The sequence below is a fragment of the Equus asinus genome, chromosome 8, assembly GCF_041296235.1.
Source record: "Equus asinus isolate D_3611 breed Donkey chromosome 8, EquAss-T2T_v2, whole genome shotgun sequence".
NCBI lineage: Eukaryota > Metazoa > Chordata > Mammalia > Perissodactyla > Equidae > Equus > Equus asinus.
Window position 1 is genome coordinate 56,382,584 of NC_091797.1, and position 24,736 is coordinate 56,407,319.

The following is a 24,736-nucleotide window of genomic DNA, read 5'->3' on the forward strand; positions in this document are numbered from 1 at the left end:
TAATACAAAAAATATTTAGAAACTAGTTTTAGTTAATATTCGCTAAATGAAAGATGCAACCTGGTTGGTGTCTATGAGATGAGGAAACCATATGGAAAGATACTCTTTTTTGGAAGACCAGAGAGGATAGCTTAGAAGTCAGCAATGATGTAAGTTCTTAAGGTCAGAATTGTCGATTTACATTCAATGCTAACATGGCACATTTCTAGAATCTGCTCTCTTCTCTCCATTACTCTCTTGGCCCTTCCAACCTCACCTAGACTTAATTTTTAGGTGTTACTTTCTTAAAAGATCAACTTACCTCACACCCTGGCCTCCTCAATACCTGCAAGGGCTGTTCATTTATAAAAAAAAAGCCCAGAGCTTTTGACGATATTGGCCCCAAACTATTCATATTTTTAATCTTAATTCTAAATACATCTCCTTAGAAATCCTACACTCTACTTAACACTGGTCTCGTCTATATTTCCAGTCCACACCAGGCATTTTCAAGACTCTCTGGTTTTACTTTTGTCATTTCCTCTGCCTGAGATGCGCTTCCTATGCCCAGCTTCTCCACTTCTCCAAATTTTTCATAACGGTCAAAGCCCAGTTTAAATACCATCTCCTCTTTCAATTAGAGAAATTACAACCATATTTTACCTTTATTTAGCATTCACTTCATTCTGCCTTGTATTAGTTGGTGACGTATTTCTCTCCTCTACTTGTTCATAAGCTTTTTGAGAGCAGAAACTAGGCGTTCTTTCTGTACCTTCAGAGCTTAACACAGCTCCTTGCAGCAAGCATTAAATCAATTTGTATTTATTTGAGCCTGCAAACTCAGAATGTTATATAGGAAAAGACCCAATGGACTAGAAGTCTTGGGGCATGGGTTTTGTTTTTAGCTTTGCTGCTAATTCTCCAATTGTGGGATCTTGGTATCCACTAATTCTCTGATTGTGGGACCTTGTGGGATCCACTTCTCTCACTTATAAAATCAAGAAATTGGTCTTCAATAAATAAACACATGGATATAGGGAACAGATTAGTGGTTATCAGAGGGGAAGGGGGTGAGCAAAAGGGGTAAAGGGGCACATATGTATGGTGATGGATAAAAATTAGACTGTTGGTGGTGAGCACGATGCAGTCTATACAGAAACTGGTAAACAATAATGTACACTCGAAACTACATAATATTATAAACCATTATGACCTCAATAAAATAATTGGGGGGGAAAAAGAAAAGAAATTGATCTTCATATCTTTAAGGGTCTTAGCTTTAAGGATCAAGGAAGACATTTTAAAACTCTCATTTACACTGACTGTAATATCTCCCATTACACAATTATTGTGAATATACACCTCAGTAGTTGTAGCCAGGAAAGAAGAACATGTTTTGATGGTCAGGAACCAAACCACTGGACAGATGAGAAAATAGAGGCTCTAACAGTGACAGACACTGGAGCTTGGCGCCAAGTTGGTTGAATTCAGGTCTAGTGTTTTTTATGCGGGTAAACTGTCTCTTGAGAGCAAACCTAGAAAGGCAGCGTTAGATAGATTAATCCTGATAATGAGTAAATAACTGACAAGCAGTAGAAAAGTCATCATTCACGTCTCAGAGGAAAGAGCTAAAAATGGATGTAAGCAGTAGCTGGAAAAAGCCGCGTGGGGAGTGAAACTTGGGCAGCTCCAGGTAGGAGAATATTAGGTGTGTGGTGTTGTAAAAGCAGCAGCGTGTAGCAAGAAGAGGGAGGTGAGTTTATTCAGGGAAGTCGCATGAGGAAAAGCCTTCAGAAGAGGGACGCTGGGCCCTGCCCCTTGGGTGAAATGCAACTTTATAGTTTACCTCAGTTTCAGTTCTGGAATTTCAAGTCAATATGTGAACATTTAATCGCCTCCCAAAGGCAATCAGGAAAAGAGGCTTACTGAGGTTTGGGAAGAAAGAGGAGAGGCAAAATAGAGCAGGAAAGTGAATTCTGGGGATGCAAACAATTTGATGGGGCTCAAGTAACTGCCAAGTCATTTTGACCTGAACAAGGCCCTGGGAATAAAGCACAAAAGATGGAAAATATACATAAAACCACATATGTCAAGACGAGTTGAGGCTCACGATTAAGCTCTCTCCTACAACTGTCCACTTATATATGGTTTGTACCCAAGTATCTTCCCCTTGCAGTTCAGGAACTTTCTGGTTCAATCAGTTCACAGGTCACGCGATACCTGAGTGAGGGGTGAAAATGAACATGGGTCAAGACATTTATCCCACGGTGAGATTCTGAACTGGAAAACTCCTAACCTTTTAACTTGGGAGAAAATGTCTAGAAGTTAAATAATATGTAAAGAAAAGAGCCTACATTTGGGGATGCTTTGTGGAGTTTTTCCTACATCACCAGAATAGAAACTTTCCAATGTGAGTTTTTCTCTGATTGCTCACATTCTAACAGGAGAAAGAAGGGACATACATGCTATTTCTTTCAGTCTGACGGTTTTCCTGTTTGTGGTAGGAACCAAGAAGAGCCAAGGCATGCAATAATAAGACATTTGGCTGAATAACTCACATTGGTCTGTTTTGCAAGGGAGGCAGAGATGGGGAATAGTTTTTATGGCATTGTCTTTAGCATCTTTTTTCAGGCTACTTTTTGCTATAAGACTTTCTACTGTTATATGTACAAAATCTGCTCCAAAAAATCACAAAGTTCTTGGCAGTTCCAAAAATTAGTCGCATTAGCCCATTGAAAAGGCCAAGATTAACACCATTTGCCAAAATGTAGCATTCATGCAGGACGAGAAACCAAATGCAATGTTGTATGGACACACCCAATTGTTACAGGTCATGTGGCGAAGGACTTCTGATTTGTAATCCTGTTTGGTGAGCATTCCCACCAGTAAACTTGGGGGAAGCTGGCCAGGTTTATGTCAAGCAGAATGGAAACACATCCCCAGACATCTGTATAACCTGCACACAGCTCAAAAATGGGAAGAAGAGTAGGTGGAGCTATGAATACTGATGCACAAGTTTAATTTTAAAGAAATTGTGTAGGCAGATTCAGTCCTACACAGGAATTTCTGAAAAATTAAAATAAGACTAAGGAAAGATTTTATAAAGGCATATAAATAACAGCAAGGCTATCTCTCTCTGGGCCATCTTTATCTTAGGTCTGTATCCGTGTCTCTAACAAACAGTAACAAGAATTTGTATAGGACTTAGGAGATGGAAGTCTCAAATAGACAGTTTTCAGAGACATGCAGTGGGCATTTTTTTAAAAATCTGCCCACTTCATCCCACCCTCCTTGCCACAACCACGCACAGAAGTCATTCTGTTTGTGACTCAGAAATGGTGAATCCAAACTCATTCAATCCGATGTTTATGGGGTGCTACTAAGTGTGTGCAGGCACTGTATGTGCAATCCTGGTGGCAGAAGCCAAGGAGAGCTCATTCCCTTGAATAGCTTACAGTATTAAAATGAGAAGACAGGGGGCCAGCCTGGTGGCGCAGTGGTTAAGTTCGCATGTTCCGCTTCTCGGTGGCCAGGGGTTCACCGGTTCGGATCCCGGGTGCGGACATGGCACCGCTTGGCAAAAGCCATGCTGTGGTAGGCGTCCCACGTATAAAGTAGAGGAAGATGGGCATGGATGTTAGCTCAGGGCCAGTCTTCCTCAGCAAAAAGAGGAGGATTGGTAGTAGTTAGCTCAGGGCTAATCTTCCTCAAAAAATAAAATAAATAAATAAATAAATAATAAAAAAATAAAATGAGAAGACAAATAGCAGAGTAACAGCAATGCAAACAATGACTATGATTAGCATTGTAGAAAGACCCGGAACACATGTGACTAGAGGGAAAGCTTCTGGCTTGGAGGATCAGCACAAGATGCTGGGGAAGGTCATACTTACATCAGGACAGACAGCCATGGGGAAGAAGGCAAGGGAATATTCTATGCATGGACCGAAGTGTGAGCAAAAGCAGAGAGGTTGCCAGGTGCAAAGCACAGACCTCTCTATGGCCATCACACACACACACTTCTGTGACTCTTGCCTGACACTCCCAACCCTGCTGCCCTGAGGTCCAGGGCTGGGGGAAGGGTGAGGGGTGGGAGATATGAATCCTCCTCTCAGCCTGGTCATTTGAAGGTCCCTCAGGGAATGGATGTGCAGAAGCAAAGAGAGTGAATAAGGCAAAATAATAAACCCTTCTAGCATTTGGCACATGCGTGCAGACACACACGATTTGTGGTCTTTTCTATAAGCTTTTAGTGTCACCAGCTTTTTCACACTGTTAGATAAGAAAGTCTGTTAGATCAAGGACTTAGCCCACCTTCCTTTTCTATGACACAAAACAACTCTCCATAATTTGACTAGGATATCATAATTATGTTATCATTTTACCAGCAGTAGATTGAACATCTCTATATATCGTGAAGAGAACTCTCTCGGCTTGTGGCTAATAAATCATGCTAACTGTGAAAGTGATTTCATTCCGGTGCAAACAAAAAGCAACCACTCGGAGAGCCATCCTCGGAATGAGATACAAGTCTTAAATCAGCCATTCCAAATCAGCTGTTATTTAGCAAGTGTTTGACAGCTAAAGGATGAGAGAACTTTCATCATTTGATTTTGTTTTAGAAAGAATCATAGTGTCTTAAGGAATTCCCAGAATGCACTGCAACATGTGTTGTACGGTTTTTCTGGGGGGTCATTTACATGAAAGGAAAACTCATGGCATTTACAGCATTGGATCCCCTCCGTGCACAAACATGGAAAGAAACTGTTTCTTGAAACAATAACACTTGTGTGTGAGGCTCACAATGCTGCTGAAGTTATGCCAGAACGATACAGTGCAAGCAACAAATGCATGCAGGTGTATGCAAGCTGGATACATTGCCAGTCCTTGGGCGGGCAGGCTGGGTCTCTCCCTGTGTCTGAACGCTGGGGATCCGCTGCCAAGTGGGAAGCAGAGCCAGGAGGGCTCCCTAAACTTCGGTGACTTTCCTCTCTTAAGCACATTTGCACTATGACCTCCTGGAGGTAAGATGCACTGGCTGCTTTGCATCCTCAGTTCTGTGCCTAGCACAGCATCGCCACATTTAGAGAGGCACTGGATGGATTCAGAAACATGTTTAAAGATAATAATGATGATTAGAAGGAATCAGTGCAAAGGGAGAAACTAGGGGCCAGGTGGAATTTTTCAAGTAGCAAAAAGAAAGCAAGACTGACTCTCCCTCTTCCCTCACCTGAAGAAAGAGAAATACAACAGTCTCTGGCCAAGGCAGCCTCTGATCCCTCAGGAACAATGTGCTCAGAGGCTGGGTCGGAGGTGGGAAGCGGGGAGGGCCATTTGGCCTCATCTTTCAAGTGAGGGGTCTCTGGGCCACTCTCTTCTCCAGCTTCTTCCATGCAACATTGCATTGATTTCTTTCCTGCACAAGCGCTGTGTTCTGGAAAATGCAGTTAGCACCGGCTTTTTCAATAGGCTGATGTGACTAATTTTGGAATTGCCAAGAACTTTCTGATTTAGAATCAATAATCATTTTGAGCATATGACGACAAAAATACGCTAGGAGCATCCCCATCCTGTTTTTCCTGCTGCAAAGATCTACAAAAGGGGTAGACCAGGCCTGATGATTACTGGAATACTCCAATGAAAATCTACGATACTGATCCTGGTGTTAAAATAACTTGAATGGGGTCGTTCTGAGTTTCCTATCTTATTAGTTCCTTTATTTCATTCCGAAAAATTGTCAGACGTTTTCCCCTTGAGACCTGATACTGCTGTGATGATTAAAGTGTTAATATGGCGTGGACTTCATTGAATAAACACTGATTCCACAACAACCATGTTCCGGCATTGGGGCTACAGGGACATATAAGACTGTCCTCAAGCTTTGTAGCGGGAGAGATGCAGAAGCTCATCAGAACAATAAAGTGTCCCAGGAGTTAAGACACAGGTGTGTTCGTGTGAGCGCAGTGAGGGAAGGAGCAGCCGTTTTTATTGGAGATCCTGGAGCGGCTTCACTGTCGGATTACTTGGGAGAAGAGTCAACAAAGAGGGGTACGCCAGACAGACGATGGTGGACAAGGAGCAGGACACGACAGGCACGTAGACAGGAGAGCCCAACCTGCTTTGGGAACAGCAGGCAGCGCGACAGCTGGGGTGTGAAGGTGGTCCTGAGGGCCGAGCAGGAGAAAGCATCCGAGGGACAGGGAAAGGCTCCTTCTGGAGGCCTTGGACGCCTTTCTAAGAATTTGGGTTTAGCCTTAAGATAATGGCGAATCAGAGAGGACTCACACGAGGTGGGTGATGTCGATTTTGAACACTTAACTTGGGCAGCCAGTGGGAGACGGACTCGTGGAGCGATGGGACTCAAGGCAGACACAGGACCAGCACAGGGGGCTGCAGTAAACCTAGCCAGACAGGATGTGGGCCAGATTTCTTGGGATGGAAGGAAACACTGTGGAGCACACTGGGACATACAGGCAGGTTTCTGGCGAAGTCAATGATGCTTAAATTAGGCCCAGGTCCTCTCCAAGGCCCTGAGAGGGGACCTAGCAATGTGTTCACAGGGACATGGTTTTTCCTAAATTTCCAAAGTCAGATATTTTTGTATTTTTTCTTAGAAAGATCCCTCCAAAACAAGATCCACCCCTGCCAAGAAGCCTCATTCAAACACGGGGATATTGAGGCTTAGAGATGTTCGATGTCAGTTACAACAGAGCAGGTCAGGCAGACAGAAGCGGGACAGAGAATGCAGACGTGTTGCTTTTTTTGTTTTTAAAACTAAATGATCTATGGTACATTGTCAAAGTGAAGATCAAATAGGGACAAAGTCTGGAAAAAGACTGCTTCCGTGAAAACATCCCCTTTCTCCATTAGTGCCATGCTCATTCAACTTCTGTCCTTACATAACAGTAAATTATTTTGCTCTCAGTGTTAAACAAATAACCACAGCACAAATCCTTGCAGACCTTGTCTGACTGGAGGATTTCAATGTTTTACTTTTATCATTGTAAAGCCAAGGGCAACTTCATAACTTTTTTAAGGGATGTGTGTGTGAAGCTATTACATGCAGGGATAAGCTAAAAGAAATGGATCCCAGATAGTTTTCTTTCAAGTCAGGTGTTTTGTTGTTTAAATGAAATTCTTGTTTGAGAGCTAGAGAAAGAAGGAGGAGGGAGAGGAGGGGGAGAAGGAGTGAATCCGAGTACCTGAGGGTTATGGTGGATAGTCAATGAGAACATGACTGCCTTTTGACCTTGTTCTCAACACAGACAAGATGAAGAGAAGTTAATCTCGTCAATATGCTGTTTTCCTGTTTAACTTGAGGGATGACTCAAAGGTCTGGAGGATTTGTGAGCTGCTTTTGCAGAAGAAAGAGAATGCCTTTGGGGAGGTTCGGATCACCAGCCGATGATGCCCAGAAGTCAGATTGCTCAGGGGCTTATAGGAGTGACCCATTTGTTTCTCCAAAGCTCCTCCTCCCAAGCCACTTAGCTCTATAAAACCCCCTGCTTTCTGCTCTTGTTAAGGCAGAGTTGAGAGAACCCATCTTCCCACCTTCTTGTTTTGGCCAATTCAAATAAAGCTTTCTCCATCTCCAAGCACCCATGTCTCAGTGAGTGTTTTACTGTGCATTGGGTACACGAACTTGAGATTAAGAGGTTCAGTATCAGGAGGAAGAAGAAAAGAAAAAGAAGAAGAGGAGGAACAATATAGCAACGCAGTGGGGTGGAAAGAGCACTGGACGGGGTGTCAGAATACGTGAATCCATAAGCTCTGTGGTCCTGGTAGACAAATCTCCGAACCTTTTGAGGTCTTGGTTTCTTCTTGAGTCAAAAGAGAGGCTCAAATTAGATGCTCTAGAAGGTCTGTTCTTATTCTAAGATTCTAAGTTGCATGTAAGTCAAATCTGATTTAATATTCACCCAAGGAGTTTCATTTTTACCAGTTTGGCTGTTTCCTAAAGGAGTTACACCTATACTTGGCTTTATTAGAATATTCAATATGCTGTTCCCATTCCACCTCTCAAAAGAAACCTAAAAGTCAGCAATCTTGCTCTCTTGTCCTGAGATACAAAATTATTCAAGCTTAGAGTTCCTCGGCCAGCCGTCTCCTTCCCCTTCCATCACCTCCTGCCCCAGTGATTGGTTGCTAAGCCTCTTCTATATTTCATAGATGTTGGCAAGTTGGGTTCTCAGAAATAAAGTTCAGAGGGGAAAATGAATCGAATTATGCCATTCCTTTCACCCCACTTATTTCTAAGAGCACATCTGAATGCCAAAGCCTTTCAAGGAGCAATGGATGATTACAGAACCTATTGGCCCATTTTACACAGAGCACTGGCTATGCAATAAAGGAAAGACCCACAATACATAAGGGAAGGCTCTTGCCCAGACTGAATCTTCCATACCATCAATTAAAAATGAGCTCCTTCTTGTCAAAATGTCATAGCATTAGAACATTTTAATATCATTTTCTGAAGAATGGGTAGCAAGAGAAAATTTTATTGCAGATTTTGCAGAGTGATGTTTTAAGAGCATTTTTATATCAATAACGCAGAGCATCCATAACTTAACTAACACACCACGCTTTTCACTCTGGTCAGGGTTTTTGTGAGCTCTTCTTTAATGTTTAGCAATAGATTTATTTTCTCGTCCATGCCCACCATGAAGGGAGCAGGGATAGGCTGCAACATTGCAGAACAATGCCTTGTAATCTCTGGAACTCTCATGGCAAGTTTAAAAGAGACCTCATTTCCTAATTGACCATTCATTTCCCATACTTCCCCCAGACCTCTCACACACATTGTAGCAGACGCAGTCAGCACCCTGCCCATATCCCATTGGCACTTAGTTCCTTAATTAGAAAGCTTACTGGAAACACCTGCAACTCTAAATGGAGGGCTTTTTTCTGACAACGGGAGTAAAGGTGCAAGAAGTGCTGGAGAGACAATGCCCCCTGAGGCATCATTCAACCTATAATGGAGAAGGAGTACGTGAATACCCACCTTGCACATCTCTAAATTGGAATAACTTTAAAGCGTGTTTGCATCCGGTGGTAACTGACTTGCTAATACACTCTTCACTGCCCTCCTTCTCTTTTCTGTCATATTTCCCCAAACCTCTGCTAGTATTTCCTGAGTATGCCCCCCAAATAAACTACTTGAACTCAAAATCTTATCTCTGGGTCAGCTTTTTGGAAATCCCAAACCAAGGTCCAACACATAGTCCCCATATCCACTCAATGTTCTGAGCTTATAAGATATTGGAATGGAAAGGCACTTCACAGACCTATTAGACAACCCTGACTGCGCTGATTTTCATATGGAAAAACAGCTCCAGACAGATGGACCCTGAAGTCACACAAGCACTTAATGGCAAAGAGCAAATACCCCGAGTTCCCGTGACCGCTACTCTGAAAGTGAGTCTTAAACCTGGTTAACCACCCAGGACATTTTAGAACTAAAACACTACTTTTAGCAGAAGTATGTCTTGGGATTTGAGTTGAAGACTAGAAAAAGTCCATGGTGATATGCTGAGTAGAGAGTGCAAAAAAAATGAAGAGGATGATATATTCTCTGAAAGTGACAGGAGTAATAGAGAAAGGTATTATTATTATTAGTCAAGGAAAGATGAGAATATGTAGGAAAATCTTCATAAGAGCTAAAGGTGCATCCCGTCCTCTTCAACACCCAAATACTTGCCACTCAATATTTTTAATGTATATTTTTAAAAAATATGTGGTTTGGAAGAACAACCCCTCAGAGCCCTGGACCCTTGAATAACAACAGATAAGCCCCTTTCTCCATATTGTGCTTTTGGTCAACACATTCAAAGCTGCCTCATGGCCTCTGGTTTTTCTCTTCATCTGTTGGAATTTGGTGCCTCGACTTTGACAATTTACAGCTGTTTCCTTAGGGGGTAAACCTAGAGGGAAATAGACGCCACAGAACCTTTAAAAAAACAAGACACTGGCCTATTTAAAAAGCGCTTCATGAAGCTCACAGTTGTCTTAAATGACATTGTAGAAGAGAAAGTGTATTTCAAAACAGTTATGAGCAATATAGATATTATTCTGCATGTGTTTGTTCTCATTTGTCCAAACTTCCACATTCTTTTGGCATGAGATCTCTCTGACGGCTTGACCTATTAAAGCAATCCTGCAATTTACCAACTAATAATAATACCTTCGAAGGAAAATAATATGCTTAATGGCACATCATCAAGTTTTTTATTTATTTTATTCCTCTAACATTTCAGGAGGGCAGCACTTAAAATTGGAGATAAATAAATAATAGTCTGATTTGTCTTGATTTTGGTTGTTATGAATAAAGAGAAGCTTTTGAGTTTATGTTCAAGGTCAAAATATGGAAGACTACATTTATTCCAAGACTCCTTTCAAACCTAGGTTTCTAGAGCAGGAGTGTGGTAGGCAGAATAATAGCTCCCCCAAAGATGTCCACATTTTAATTCCTGAACCTGTGGATATGTTACCTTCCGTAGCAGAAGGGACTTTGTGGATGTGATTAAATTAAGATTCTTGAGATAAAGAGATTATCCTAGATTATCCAGATAGGCTCAATGTAATCATAAGAGTCCTTATAAAAGGGACGCAAGAGGGTCAAGTCAGAGAAGAAGGAGATGTGACTACAGAAGCAGAAGTTGGAGTGACACCATCGCAAAGAAGGAACCACAAGCCAAGGGATGCAGGTGGCCCTGAGAAGCTGGAAAAGGCAAGAAAACGAATTCTCTCTGGAGCCCCTAGGAGGAACCAACTCTGCCTTTATCCCAGTGAGACTGATTTGGGTCTTTTGACCTCGAGAACTGTGAAAGAATACATTTGTGTTGCTTTAAGTCACCAAATTTGTGATTACTTATTATAGTGGCAACAGGAAACTAATATAAGGGTATGTGTAAATATTACTGCTGTATAATCTACCAAACAGTTCAACCCCATGCTGTGTGCACTAATTCACCAATCTCAGGGCAGCAGGGTGGAGGAGAAAGAGCAAAGCCTGAGATCAGACATCCCCTGAGTTCCAATCCTGGCTCTGCCACTTACTCTCTGTGCTTTGGGGGAAGTCACTTCACCCGCCTGAGCCTAATTGCTTCATAGGTAAAGCAGTGGTTGTCTGTATTTCGGATCCAATAGAATTACATTTCGATTGCAACAGCAATGAACCATTCAGACAGGGTAAAGTTTCCAGTAGGTTATCGTGAGGTCGAAGTGAGATAATATGCGTAAGGTGTCTACACAGTGTTTATCACACAGTCGACGCTCAATAGAAGTCAGTTGTCTCCACCTCCCCTCAACCTTACACAGCAGAGGTTGTGTATGATCCCACAGGGCGCTTTCTAAAGTGCAGGTGTGTGAATCTACACTATTAGTCCCTTCCTGCCTCAACTGGGAAAACATCAAACTCTCTTAGCAGGGTTTACAAGATGCCCTTCTATTTTAATAGCTTTACTAAGACATAATTTATGTGCCATAAAATTCACTCATTTTAAGTGTACAATTCAATAAATTCTAGTATATTTACACAGTTGTACAACCATCACCACAATCTAATTTTTGAACATTTCCAACATCCTGAAAGGAAAACAGGTGCTCATTTACCATCACTCCTTATTTCCACCCTCGCCCTACACAACCACAAATCTATGCCCTGTCCCTAGAGATTTGCCTCTTCTGGCCATTTCATAGAATCATACATGGAGGCTGTTTTCCTGGCCATATTTACCTCTCCAGTCTCACCCTTTACCAATCTCCCACCCTACCCCGACCAGCAATGACAGCAAAAATAGAATTACTTTAGCTCTTTGAGTTTTCACAATTTACTCCCAAGTACACTCTTTAGAGATATGGAGATATGGTGAAGAAGAATTTTGCCATTATTGTTGTTTTTGTCATTCTTAGATTCATACCCATGGACCACCCATAGCATAAAATGGGAAATATTTATATGGCAGCCAAAATTTTAATTCTTTACAGCCTGACATCATCACACTACTAGCAAAAGAATGGAGTGGGATCAGAAGGCTTTTTGGTGGATTAAATTTAAAATTTAAAATATCCTGTGTACTTAAATCCCCTTCTTTTGAGTTTAATAGTTAAATAACTTGATATAGTTACTAGACAAATTGGGTCTGCATCCATCTGCCAGAATAAACAGTGATACATCTTTTTCTGTGTTGCCATAGTTTTATCAGAAGTTAGAAGTGACTTTAAGAAGTAACTGCAAATGTTGGCTAATTATCGTGAGAGAGAGAAGTTCAGCTTCATCTAGGCTGAAACTGAAATCGTTGCATTTGGCAGCATTCTCTAATATTTAATTACCCCAACCACAGATAGCACGTTCAGCTACTGAGGGGTGCACTTCGCAACAGACTCATCCAACTGTGTTGGGGTACAGTTCCAAGCAGAATCCGATGCTCCACAGAAGTCATATTACCTTTATTTTATGCTGGAGGCAACTGGATTGAGACATCTGTTCTTCCCATTTTTAAGGCAATTTTTTCTCTTGATGGTTTTTTGTGCAGGATTCTGAGTTCTTAAATATGTGTCTAAGTACTTGCGCATATGAAACATTTTTATTTGAGTGTCACTGTTGGGTGTACCCATAGTTAAATCCGTGCTCGCCTACAAGGGTAAGCAGGGAGACCTGCTACAGAGGTGAGGATACAAGACAGGTTGCTAAATTTTCAAAGCTGAATGTCAATGCTACAGTCAGCACATCTGGAATCTAAAGCATTTGGCTCTTTCTTTTATCAGCAAAATAGAAATAGGCACTTAAGGCTCTTGCTAGAGAAGTCAAGTATGAATTCACTGCAATCTAACACCCACAAGACTCAGGCAAAACATCTGATTTTGAGAGAGGCAGCCTAGAAACATTAACTCTGTTTTTCCAGGTCAGAGCTTCTCAATGCTGGCGGAACCTTAGGACCACCAGGGGTGCTTTAAAAATACCTATGCCCAAGTCCCACCCAGAATGTTTGATTTAGAATTTTTTAAAGGCTTCCCAGGGTCAGGAACTACTATTTTAGAACCTTGCTTCTTCAAGCGTGGTTCATGGACCAGCAGCATGAGCATCACCTGGGAGATGGTTAGAAATGAAGTACTTTGAGGCCCACTTCAGACCTGCTGAATCAGAATTGGTATATTAACAACATTCCCAGGTGATTCTACAGCATTTGAAAGTTTGAGAACCACTTTTTTTAGAGGGTTCCATGACCTTATTGTATTGACAGATCATCAAAAAGCAGCACACCAGCAGAACTCGCTGGTGAAATACCTTCATTGAGCTCCAGTTTCACGATTTGCCTGAGGATCAGTATGGTCCATTAGTGTCAATTATGCAATTGTACAATTCTCTTCAAAGACATTTTCCCTTTATATACCCAATATTCCTTATGCAAGAATTCATGCAAAAAAAAGTTATTTTACATTTTAATGACAAAGAAAGCTCATGTCACCAGATGAATTTAGTTACTACTTTTACATAATTTTAAAGTCTGCAGACAGTCTGATTCATGAAAGTCTAAAAATTATAGATGTTTTATATACAGTGGCTTGATGGTACTCCTATTTCACAAACTAAAGCTTTGTGGAGGCCACAGATTTACACAATTTCAATAATTATGTAAACTACTTCATTTCTTTGGCCATGAATAATGGTCCACAGGAATTTCAAGAGACAGTATCCTTGTTAAATCATTGAAACACATCCCCAAGTAACCATTAGTAGATGCACCTGGAATGGTCTCCACTTACAACTGTTCTTTAGTGCCCATCTCATTGCATTCAATTGCAAGCCAGTGGCGAGAACTGGGAAGAGCATACAGTAGACGATCCCAAGTGCGGACCTGGGACCTGGTGAGAAATACAAGTTCTCAGTCCCACCCATAGCTATTGAATCAGCAAGCCTAGGGGTGAGGCCCAGCTGTAAGTGTTTTAAGAAGCCCTCAATGATTCTGATGTATAGGGAGTTTGAAAACCACTGGGAACAGGAGGTATGAGGTGGGCTCAGAGACTTTTCATTTCTAAAATTTCCCGGGTGAAGCTGATCAGGGAACTTAACGTTAAAAACCACCGATGAAGAGCAATGAGAGAGAAAGCAGCACAAACAGTATTTTATTTAAAGCCATTTTTGGAGGATTCAATTCTGAAAATTTTAGTTCATTAAACAAAAAACTCAAAAATAAAGAGAAAATTTTTTTTCCTGTTCCTGGAGTCAACGTCTCCTTTGAAGCTTTTTCTAAGCTCATTTATGACACTCTACTTTGGGTTTTTAAGGGCTAAGTTACTAATATGATTCCAGTAGAGAAGTTATCTCCTGAATTATCATGTACAAGTGGATTATGGTGAAAAGGGTATGACATTCCATGAAAGGAAATGAGTTTGAGTGGAAATCATGGAAGCCAGTAGTCACCTTGCCCTTGGGTTATTTTCCCTGAAGGATTTCTATAATTCTAGTGAGTGGAGACAGACACATAGCACAGATTCCCCAAAGGCATTATAAAGTCAGCTGTGCCAGATTTAGAAATCTCAGTATCCAGGGCTCTGCCCCCCACATCCAAACCCAGAACCTCTGCCCAGGCATCTGTTAGTTCTTGGCAAAACAGGGCTTCCTGTTTTCAAGCTAATGTTTTAAAATGGCTCATAAAAGGTACCTTGGACATAATTAGTCCTTGCAAAGCAATATTTTGATGATTAAACTATAAATGAATCAGAAACATATGGAGCGAATTTCCCTCGGTTTTGGCAAAACACACTTTGGACTCTATTCCATCGCGAATATTTGAAAGATGGTTTCGAGCGTTTGTTGAATCTAACATGGCTTCACTTTTCCCAGTTCCCTTTTACGCCACTGCAGTTTAAGAAGAGGACAAAGATTTCTTAAGGTTTCTTTGTCGTAGCTTTTGTTCCTAAGTTACCAGATCTCTCTACAAATGCAGAATTTATTCACCTAAAAGCTACAGTTGACTGAGTATATAGTACAGTTTCCAGCTGCACTGCAACTCGCTCTCTTCTGGTTTCAGAATAGTTCAAGAGGTTTCTTTCTAATTTATAAAGGAGGAGTTTCAGCCTTGAGTTATTTCAAAGAAGAGGAACTCTTGTAGGTGAACTCTTTTCCACTAACCTACAGAGATTCAAACTCTCTGTTCTCGCATCCTCCGGCATTTGAACACTGCGGGCAGAGGCGCTGTGATGGACAGCCACAGCTCGGAGAGCACCTTCTGTGTGGTCAGGAAGAATGCTCACCTTCCCCACATCGCAAGGGGGCATTTTAGAAAGCAAGAAGGAGCCCAAGATTCTGATAGGAGTTTTTTCCCTATTGTATACTGTTAACATGTTTTTGAATATAATAAGCAACTCTGGCACTTTTTAGATGAAACACCATCTGCATATGGAAACCATTCCATCCCCAGGCATAGCACTACCACCAGTGCTGTGGAAATAAGCCTTAATATCTAAGGGTCAGGGGAATATTTAATTTTTAATATTTCAGGGACATGGGCAAATAAGTCTCAGTGATACAGATTTGGAAATTTAAAGAGAGATTTCATATCTTTAAAAAAATGATCAAAGATAATTGATATCTAAGATGAAATGTAAAACAAGGACCATGACTTTTTATGCCAGGTTATCCAAATCTAACACACAAATAGCATAATCATGCTTTCCTCTATTAATGAGCACAGCTGTAAATAAATCATAGCTCTGTTAATGTGAAATGCAAGAGTGATTGGAAGAATAATTCTTCTTAAGTAACATGTATTACATCCTAGGAAACCTTGAAAGGTTCCAACTTTTTTATTAAACAGCACAGCATAACACAACATGTCCAATTTCTGTAGCAATCAAATAATTTTAACCACTGCTTTGCAACATAAAAAAAAAAAAACCATAACATAAAAAACCTAAAGGCTAGGAGAGAGGAACGACATTCTTGTGGGAGAGAAGAATTTGAAAAAAAACATGAAGGTAGGAAACTATGCGGTCATAAGGAGAGAATATTAGAAAAAATAAAATTATAAACAAGAAACTAGAGAACAAGATAGAGTATCATTAATGCTAATGCTTCTCCCCTGCCAAGATCTCAAATTCCAAGACTTCTGTCTGTGGTTACAACCTCCGGGGTGACTCTGCCTGGTTTGAATTCTCTGTTCTGTTGTTTACAAGCAGGGTGTCCATGAGCAAATTACTTTACTTCTTTGAGCCTCACTCTCCACATCTGTAAAATGGGCACAATAGTCCCTACCTCGTAGGGTTGTTGTGAGGATTAAATGAGATCATTTAGACAGAGCCTCTCAGTAGCACCTGGAAGATAGCGAGCACCCAAAAATAACAGCCGGCATTTCTGTTCTCTAGCCACAGTCCCGGATCCTGCAGCACCTGCTGCCCACCCTCCCTGCAACCTTGGCCCCTCAGGCCCTCCCGGTCCCAGCAGTTGATCACCTCTATCCAGCTTCAGAGTCTTCTTGGACACCTTTCTCCTCGGCCCTCCCCCTGCAGTCAGTGGCCAAGGCCTGGTGATTCTCCTTCCTAAACCATTTATCATTTACCTCCTCCCCTCAATTCTTCATCGCTATCACCTGGTCCAGGCCCTTGTTACGTCCTTACAAATGTATGTCATCATATTATGACATTCCAGTCTGCCAGACCGGGTTTATGCCTGCTGGCAGCCTTCAGGCAAGATCCTTCCCTCTCCCAGCCTTACTTTACTTCTCAGTGGAAAGGAGACAACTAGTGGATTCTTGATAGTCACAGTAGCCCTGTTCTATAAAGCCGCTGTGAACTGGATTAGTGACCACAGAATCATGGCTCCCAGGGGAAACAGAGGGTGAGGTTCCTGTGAGCCTCTGGTCACACGGTTTTGAGCAACTGGTCAATTTATACTTGTCTTATGTGTGTTTCTGTTTAAAGACACCTTATTTAGTATATACAGTTGATTCATTAACCTTGAACTCATGGCCAACAGCACTATAACTCACACCTGAACAAAGCTTATCACCATCATACAATATTTTCTCCGTAAAGCACATCGCGGCCTCCTTGCACTTAGGAACACTAGACAGTACGTCAGCACTACGCTTGGGGAGCATTCCACGCAGCAAAATCACCAACAAAAAGCAGAAAACCGCAAAAAACGACACTAAAAAGACCGTGAAAATGACACTTAAAACGTATGAGAGCTGAGACAAAGAGGCAGAGCATCACCTCCTTCAGTTTCAGCTGAGAATATACGCGTGGTGCAACTAAAGTTTTTTTGCTGCTCTGCACATGTCCATGAATGACTGTGAAAGCATCGCGAGTATTGATTTGGGGGTTAAAAAGAAATTTGAGCAAGTAAGCGAATTTGCAAATACAGAGTCCGTGAATAATGGGGATCAACTGTATTTGTACCTACATTGCAAGTTTGCCATGCAGATTAAAGCAGATAATCTAAAGGAAATGCTTATAACTACTAGGCACTCAACAAGTGAGAGCTACTTATTATTATTATTAATTACTATTATTAACCATGGTTATGTTCTCCACTACTGCAATAGCACTGCAACTGATTGGTGCCCTCACCATCTCTCTCCATTCAGCCCACCCTACACATAGTTTTAAGCTCCAACCATGTCCTTGATACTCAAAATCTTTCCAACGTACCTACAACTGGTCGCTTTCTTTTCATCCCCTCCTCCAACAAAGCTGGCCGATCACCATGCCTCACGCACAATCCAGGCACGGCTTCCTCTATGCTTTTGCTCCCCACTTACTTCCTCTCGACTGTTGGGAACGTCCCCTGCCTTCCCATCCCCCCTCCTCCCCTCCATACTGAAATCTATCTATTCAGCCCTAAAGACTTGTTAAAAACATTTCTAAAGCCTTTTCTAGCTGGAATTAATATCCCCTTCTTTTCAACTTCAAAACCATTTTTTTTTTGTTCTCATGAAGCTGTCATTTTCTATACTTTATTAAAACTTTTATGTACATGTTTTATTTCCCTAAATAGATATGGGCAGATCTGATTCATCTTTTCTTATTCTGCAAAACTCTTTGCACAACACCTTGTCCTTAGGTCAGTAGATAATAAGTGTTTACAGATGAAATACAAGAACAACAACAACAATCCCGAGGTGGGCATTTTTTGTTTTATCGAAAAAACCACATTTTTATTTGAGAAATTCTATATATGAACAAACCAACTTAAATAAGAGTTCCTAATTCATGTTCCTAATTTATATGAAGGTCAATAATACTAATACTAATCTTCTTAAAGTTTTCTAAAAGTCTGGTGGCTGGTTCCTGAGTGTTTGTCCTTATCACTCTCAGCCTTCAGCTCCTTTTTTGGGCAAGTCATGGGCCTTAAAATCAGGGCTAAATAATACAGGCACCGACACATTCCCAATTACATCATAGTTTCTTTCAACAGCCTCTTTCTACTAACCCAAACAAGAGCCCTTGACACTTGGAGAGAACATTGCATCCAAATTGCTTGAAGTTTGGGCCAACTAATTGAGCACTAACCCATTACTTCCCCTGCCTGTGAAACGGATCCTGGTACAAGGAGAAACCTGTCTAGTGCTAATGGACTGTGTTCTTGTCTGTGCTGAAACTGCACAGGAGAAGGATGAGGAGGTTGATCCTGATGCTCGGGGAACTGGCTCTTCCCTCCTGGACACTGGAGGCACTCCTTATTTTTAAAGAAAAAGGACAAAACAGGCTGCTTTACAAGTTACTAAACGTATGCCTCTTTGTTTCTTCCAATATAATTTTTTGCCACCAGTCATTTTAAGAAGAAAATCAAGGTACATGTCTTGCTCACATGATTTCCCCCTTATGTCACATTTTCCTGTGTGGATCCAGCATGTAGACTGCTAACAGGGAGCTGGGATGTACCCCCCAAGAGTGTGAAAATGGTCCAGCTAATGGTCCAGCTTAGAGTGGGGAGGAGGAGGAAGCAGTGAGCATGCTCACCCTCATCTGTGAACACCTGCGAATCACCTGCTCCTCCCGTTCCACTTTCTCTTTCAGGCCTTCTTATGTCTGCGAATTTGGAATAGCTGTCAGTTCTCCTGTGCTTCCCATATTTGTGGGGACATCTCAGCCATGAGCTGAGTCTGGGATCTCTTGCTCTGCAACCAAAGATGTGAATTTAGAAAGAAAGTGATGTGTAAATATCACTTAAATCACCTTCCTCTCTACTCACACATTCTGTGTGCACATCTGTATACCTGTGTGTATTTCAGGTAACCATGTCACTAAACATCACCGTTCGTACTGAATGGGCACAGGGAGAGTTGGAGACTGAGTGAAGAAATGGTGGGTCTGGCCTCATGGCCTAGTGATTAAGTGCAATGTGCTCTGCTTCGGTGCCTGGGTTTGGTTCCCCACATGGACATACACCACTTGGTGGCAGCCATGTTGTGGCAGCAACCCACATACAAAATAGAGGAAGATGGGCATGGATGTTAGCTCAGGGCCAATTTTCCTCAGTGAGAGAACGAGAGAAAGAAAGAGAAGGGAGGGAGGGAGGGAGAGAGAGAGAGAGAGAGAGAAAGAGAGAGAGAGAAAGAAAGAAAGAAAGAAAGAGTGAAAAGTATGTGTGATCATGCTGAACACAGAAGCACAGAAGGAACTCAGATTATAGGATCAATTTCTGACTTCCCTTAAGAGACAGATATTGAAAGGAAGTGAAAAATTATCCAACGAAATGCCATAATCCTTTTGATCACAAAGGAGCATCTAATTCCAAAAAACGTTAAACCCATCCTCCAAGAACAGCTGTCACCATAGAGATGCCATCTTGCTAGGGACAATCTGCTAGTTCTTTGACAGAACATCTAGGTGGAAATAAAAAAAACAAGGTCCTCACTTTCCCTCTTAGTTGAAATACACCAGGAAGTCAAGCTTCTCTTGAATCTGGGGCCAAGTCTATCAGGCTACCTTCCATGGCATCTCCCCATGGCAATTGGGAGATGTCATTTTCCCGCATGGACCTGATAAATTCCTAAAATGAGACTATACCTTTCAATGAGTTTTCTTAATTGGTGGATATTATAGGCTGAATTGTGTTCCCCCAGAATTCATATGTTGAAGCCCTTACTCCCAGAACTTAAAAATGTGACTGTATTTGGAGATAGGGCCCAGAAGGGGGTAATCAAAGTTAAATGAGGTCATATGGGTGAGGCCCTAATCCGATAGGACTGGTGTTCCTACAAGAAGAAGAGACAGCAGGGATGCACACACAGAGGAAAGGCCAGGTGAGGACACAGCAAGAAGGTGGCCATCTGCAAGCCAAGGAGAGAGGCCTCAGGGGAAACCAACCCTGCCCCACCTTGACCTTGGACTTCCAGCCTCCAGAACTGTGAGGAAACAAATTTCTGTTGTTTAAGCCACCTGGCCTGGGGTTTTTTGTTATGTCATCACTAGCAAACTAAGACAATAGTTATTGGTTATTCATTAATTATTGTGTACTATCAAGAAGAAAATCCTGTTTTTTAATAACATACACATTCCTTCTTGTCAATTTTCTTTCATCCTAAATAGTTACCAACACCTGTGTGATAGGCCCAGGTGGAGTTCAGGGTCCCAGCGTTGTTGGGGGGAGTACTCTAAGTTTCCTGCCATCTCTTAAGTTTTGACACAGTAGCTCATTTGTTGGTCTCAGGAGCCCTGAGAGCAGGGGAGGAATTATTTTGTCATTTTACAAACGAGGAAATAGACTTAACTGAATGGTTAACCCAGGGTAAAGTACTGAACTTAACAACCAAGTCTTTCAACCCCACTCTCTCTGCTTTTTCTCCCACAGTCCACTCCTCTTTCTTTTTCCTTAGCATTATCGTATTTCCAAGTTTGGGGTGTTTCTACATTTCATAATTTGTTTCTTTGTTTTTGAATCTTGTGTCTTATTTTTCTATAATTCCACCGGATTCTTTCTGTTTCTCGTCATTTTAGGCTTTCACGTTGTCTTTGTGGGGGATTTCTCAGAAGGAGACATGCTACACTATTCTTTACTCTGCCATCTTTAGGACCAATCCCAGGGGGATCTTTGTATTCAGTTAGTTTCCTCGAGAAGCCCAGGCCATACCTGGAGGACCTTTTATGAAATTCATTCTCTTACCCCCTTCCCTGCAGCTGTGGATCCTGAATTTAATAGAAAGCTGAACACCTATAGAATGCAAAAGACATCTTTGCCCTTCAGATTAATTATGCACCTGTCTTTGGACTTTATAGTATATGGTCGGAAGTTTGCTTTATGGGAAGCATTAAATCGCCATGTTAGGAGACTGCAATGAGCAAATAAAAATGCAGTCCTTTGTGGGCTGGACAAGGGTGGAAGACTTAATTCCAGAACATTCTGAGGATTGTGAATGTTGATCTAAGGTTGCACAACAGATTCTTTGCTCTCTGGCATTTAAAAGGAAAAAATAACCTGATTTTTCAAATATTTTGTGGTCACTGGGTACCATAATTGATACCAATAATAATAGCAGTTATGTTTATTAGGTGCTAACTATGCCAGGCACCGTATTATGTGCTGTTCTATTCATACAGTGTTTTATTTACTTCCCATACAATCTATGAGGTAGGTATTGTTACTATCCAACTTTACAGATGAAGAAACTGAGCCTTAGAAAGGTCAAGAAACTTGTTCAATGTCACTCATCAAACAGGTGGCAGAACTGGAATGCAAACCCAAGTCAGTCTGAACACAAAAAACTTATGCTTTTAACCAAAGTGTCTACATTTCTATGAGGACGGGATTTTCAAAAGCCATCCTATTTCACATCTTCTGATGAGTTGTCCCATTAACTATTGAACTGTCCCAGAATGGACGTCCAATTTTGCATCCCAACTGCCTTTCCCAGGCTGACTCTCCCACTGAAAGTAACACAAAAATCCTTTGTAAGACCACAAGTCCTGGTTCTTGGTGTGGAAAATGTGGGCACCAAGATTTAGGCAGATCACCAAATTTTAGAGAATTAGAGTGCAAGGCAATACACTCCACACTAAAACTATTCCGAGCCTCTCATGCTATCTTCCGAGATCTGGAAGGCACTGATGGGTCTTGCAATGTCTGGATGTCATCCTTAGGAATCCGAGTCCTCATTATATTATTGAAGTGCATAAATGCAGGTTTTCCAGCAAGTTTCAATGGATGGAAACCTGGATAAAAGGAACGTACTGTGTTAGGTTATTAATTATTTAAGCAGTGTTTTCTTGAGGGACTGCCATTGCCTGCAAAGGGGGCTCCACGAGCTGTTCTCTTATATCATGAATATTTATAATATTATACTATCTATATTTAAAATGTGGCCTTTCATTAGAAACCTCATTATGCTATGCCTTTTGATTCTGTGGTCATCATTTAGTTTTGTTTGCTGAGCATCCGAAGAGATGAGAGTGATAGGGCGACAGTAGAGAGAGGACTCTAGAAATTCATGATCAACAAAACCTTTTTGATTCCCAAACACGGTCCATGATCTCAAAGATTTAAGAACCACTGATTCAAGATCATTTTTATTTGATAGCCAAATATCCACGTGCAGTGATAACTGTACCACTCTAAAGAGTTGTTTATATCAGACACATTCAACTCATATAATTTGCCAAAACTGGGAGTAAGGCAGAGGTGGGGTGAGGGGCAGCAAAATCTGGAATATCTCTTTATAGGCATCCTTGTAAGCACATTTTCCCTTTGGTCCTAACATCACCTTATTTTGTTTAGAGCACCTCATGTGGCCAAAATAATAGCAATTAGAAATGAACTCTTCCAAACTAACGCCTTGCCTCTTTCTCAGGTTCTCTGGGAGTCAGTGAAAAAAAAAAGGAATCCATTGTAGTATTTCTTATTCACCCCAGCAAGCTGTTATCAGTTCCCACTTGATTTTTATCTCCATGCCGCAAACCTCAAAATGCCACAGCCTGAGATGGGACCCCGTGGAACCGATGCCTTTATTTATCCTTCCACGTTCCCAGCCATCTTTCTTTTTTATCAATCACTTCTCCCTGTGCCCACCTCCCCTGAACTAACAATTGCCGATTTGAGTTTTCCTGTCCTGTCTCTTTAAGTCAGAAACTTCCTGAGGTTCCTAAGCTGCTGGGCTCAGCAGGCGTCCAGACTCCCAGCAACTCTCCATTGCAGTGAGATTGCCCAGCGAAGCTCCCAGGTCTGAACACCACCACCAGATTCCTTTCCATCTCCTCTGACTTTGGAGCATCTACACTGACACCAGTGGGTTCCAAGACACCCTAGGAACCGGGTCCAGGAGTGAAAACCAAATCAATTGATATCGGCAGCTCCAAAAAGGGAAAATTCCCTAAACAGAACAAAGCGTAAAACCAATACAAAATCCAACTAACAAGTACACAAAGAGCAATAAAATTCTTTAGGGCTCAAATGCCTACCTTACAGATTCCCCAAAGCTCTTTACTCACATATGTATCCTCCTTTCTGGGTCTGTTTTCTGGCTCGCCAATAGCTGGGCTTTCTTGGACTGAGCGAGTCTCCTCAAGTGTCGGGCTCTGAAATCCACATCTACACACGCCCATACAGTCGTTCGGTGCCAGGCAGCCCCTTCGCCTTCCTTCCCGGCCCTGGACCAGCCCGTGCCAATTCCCTGACGGCTGACCCACTCCTACATGGCATGGAATGGGGAAGGGAAGGGAGCCAGCAGGAGTTGGGGATCTATTCAACTCACTACGGACCGGGTGGCCACCCATCCGGGATGGAAAGGGTCCATCTTATCCTTTTCCTAACCTGAAAACCCCTCCACAGATGGTTTCTCCAGCCTCGTTCAAATCCCAGAACAAGTTGGCAGACTCCTCCTGGCGTTCTCCGCAGGCACCCAGACCGCTCCGAGCCAGCAGCCCCCAACTGGCAGGACACGGATCGCCTCTTACCTTCACAAAGCCCCAGTTCTTAAAAGCCTGGCTGGAGTCTCCAAGGAGTCATGCGTTTTACTTGACATTGGAGGCAACCAGTTTGAGGAGCAGGGTGCATTTCGAAATGAAACAGAAAGTAACCCGGTGATCCACACAAGACCCCGACTTGTACTTGGCCCTCGGCAGCAGCCTCTGCGTGTCTTCGGACGCAGCCCGCACGCCCAGCTGTTCCAGCCCGGATAGAATTCAGAGGAAACTGCAGCTTGGAAGTCTGGAACTCACGGCCTGGGCTTTTTTTTTTTTTTTAAAGAGTATTTGTTGAGCTTTTTAACATGCAGTTTGTCTCCTTCTGCAGGGAATTACTCAGTGAGCCTGTCATCTGACTCACGGCAGCTCCATTATATAATTCAAACTATGCTATTCGAGTTCTGATCAGGAAACCAAACTCCCCTCCACTCCCCTCTTCCCAGCCTGACCCCCTCCCCCTGCAGTAGTGGGGGGAGGCAGAGAGGAAGACACTTAAAACACCAAACAATGGCAATTAACCTTTCTTGAAACTTCAGGAGGAGGGCTGCATTTTTGCAGCGTATCTTTATTTCCCTTTGGTCTGATCCGACTTGGGTGGAGGACCCCCTAAATGCCAGTGCTGAGTTAGCAGGGATTTCTCCAGAAGTGACATCTCCAGATGTAACTGTAACAGTTCCCCTGATTTCCTTTTAGGGTGGCTGTCTGTAGATTAGATAAGTCGCTGAATGGATTTTCAAATGAGAGAGTGAATCATCAGTTGAAAAGCCTCACACGGATTTATAACACATGTGCAAATGAAGTCTAAAACCTAGAATGTTGATTCCTTTTGCCACATACCTAAGTTTGGTGAAATGCC

The 24,736-nt window shown here is 42.0% G+C and overlaps 1 protein-coding gene across 13 annotated transcripts in view; it reads right to left on the reverse strand.

The window, feature by feature from the left end:
• Positions 1–24,736, reverse strand: part of PHACTR1 (phosphatase and actin regulator 1) — a 504,607-nt gene that overhangs the window by 263,390 nt on the left and 216,481 nt on the right. Inside the window, exon 1 of one of the 13 annotated variants that reach the window (XM_070515616.1) lies at positions 23,407–24,326. The exons of 6 other annotated variants lie outside the window; for them this stretch is intronic. The gene's annotated coding sequence lies outside the window, so the exon portion shown is untranslated. Of the gene's footprint in view, positions 1–23,376; positions 24,327–24,736 lie in introns of those variants that run through there. 6 more of the 13 variants (XM_044773224.2, XM_070515615.1, XM_070515614.1 and 3 more) reach the window with 6 other exon arrangements.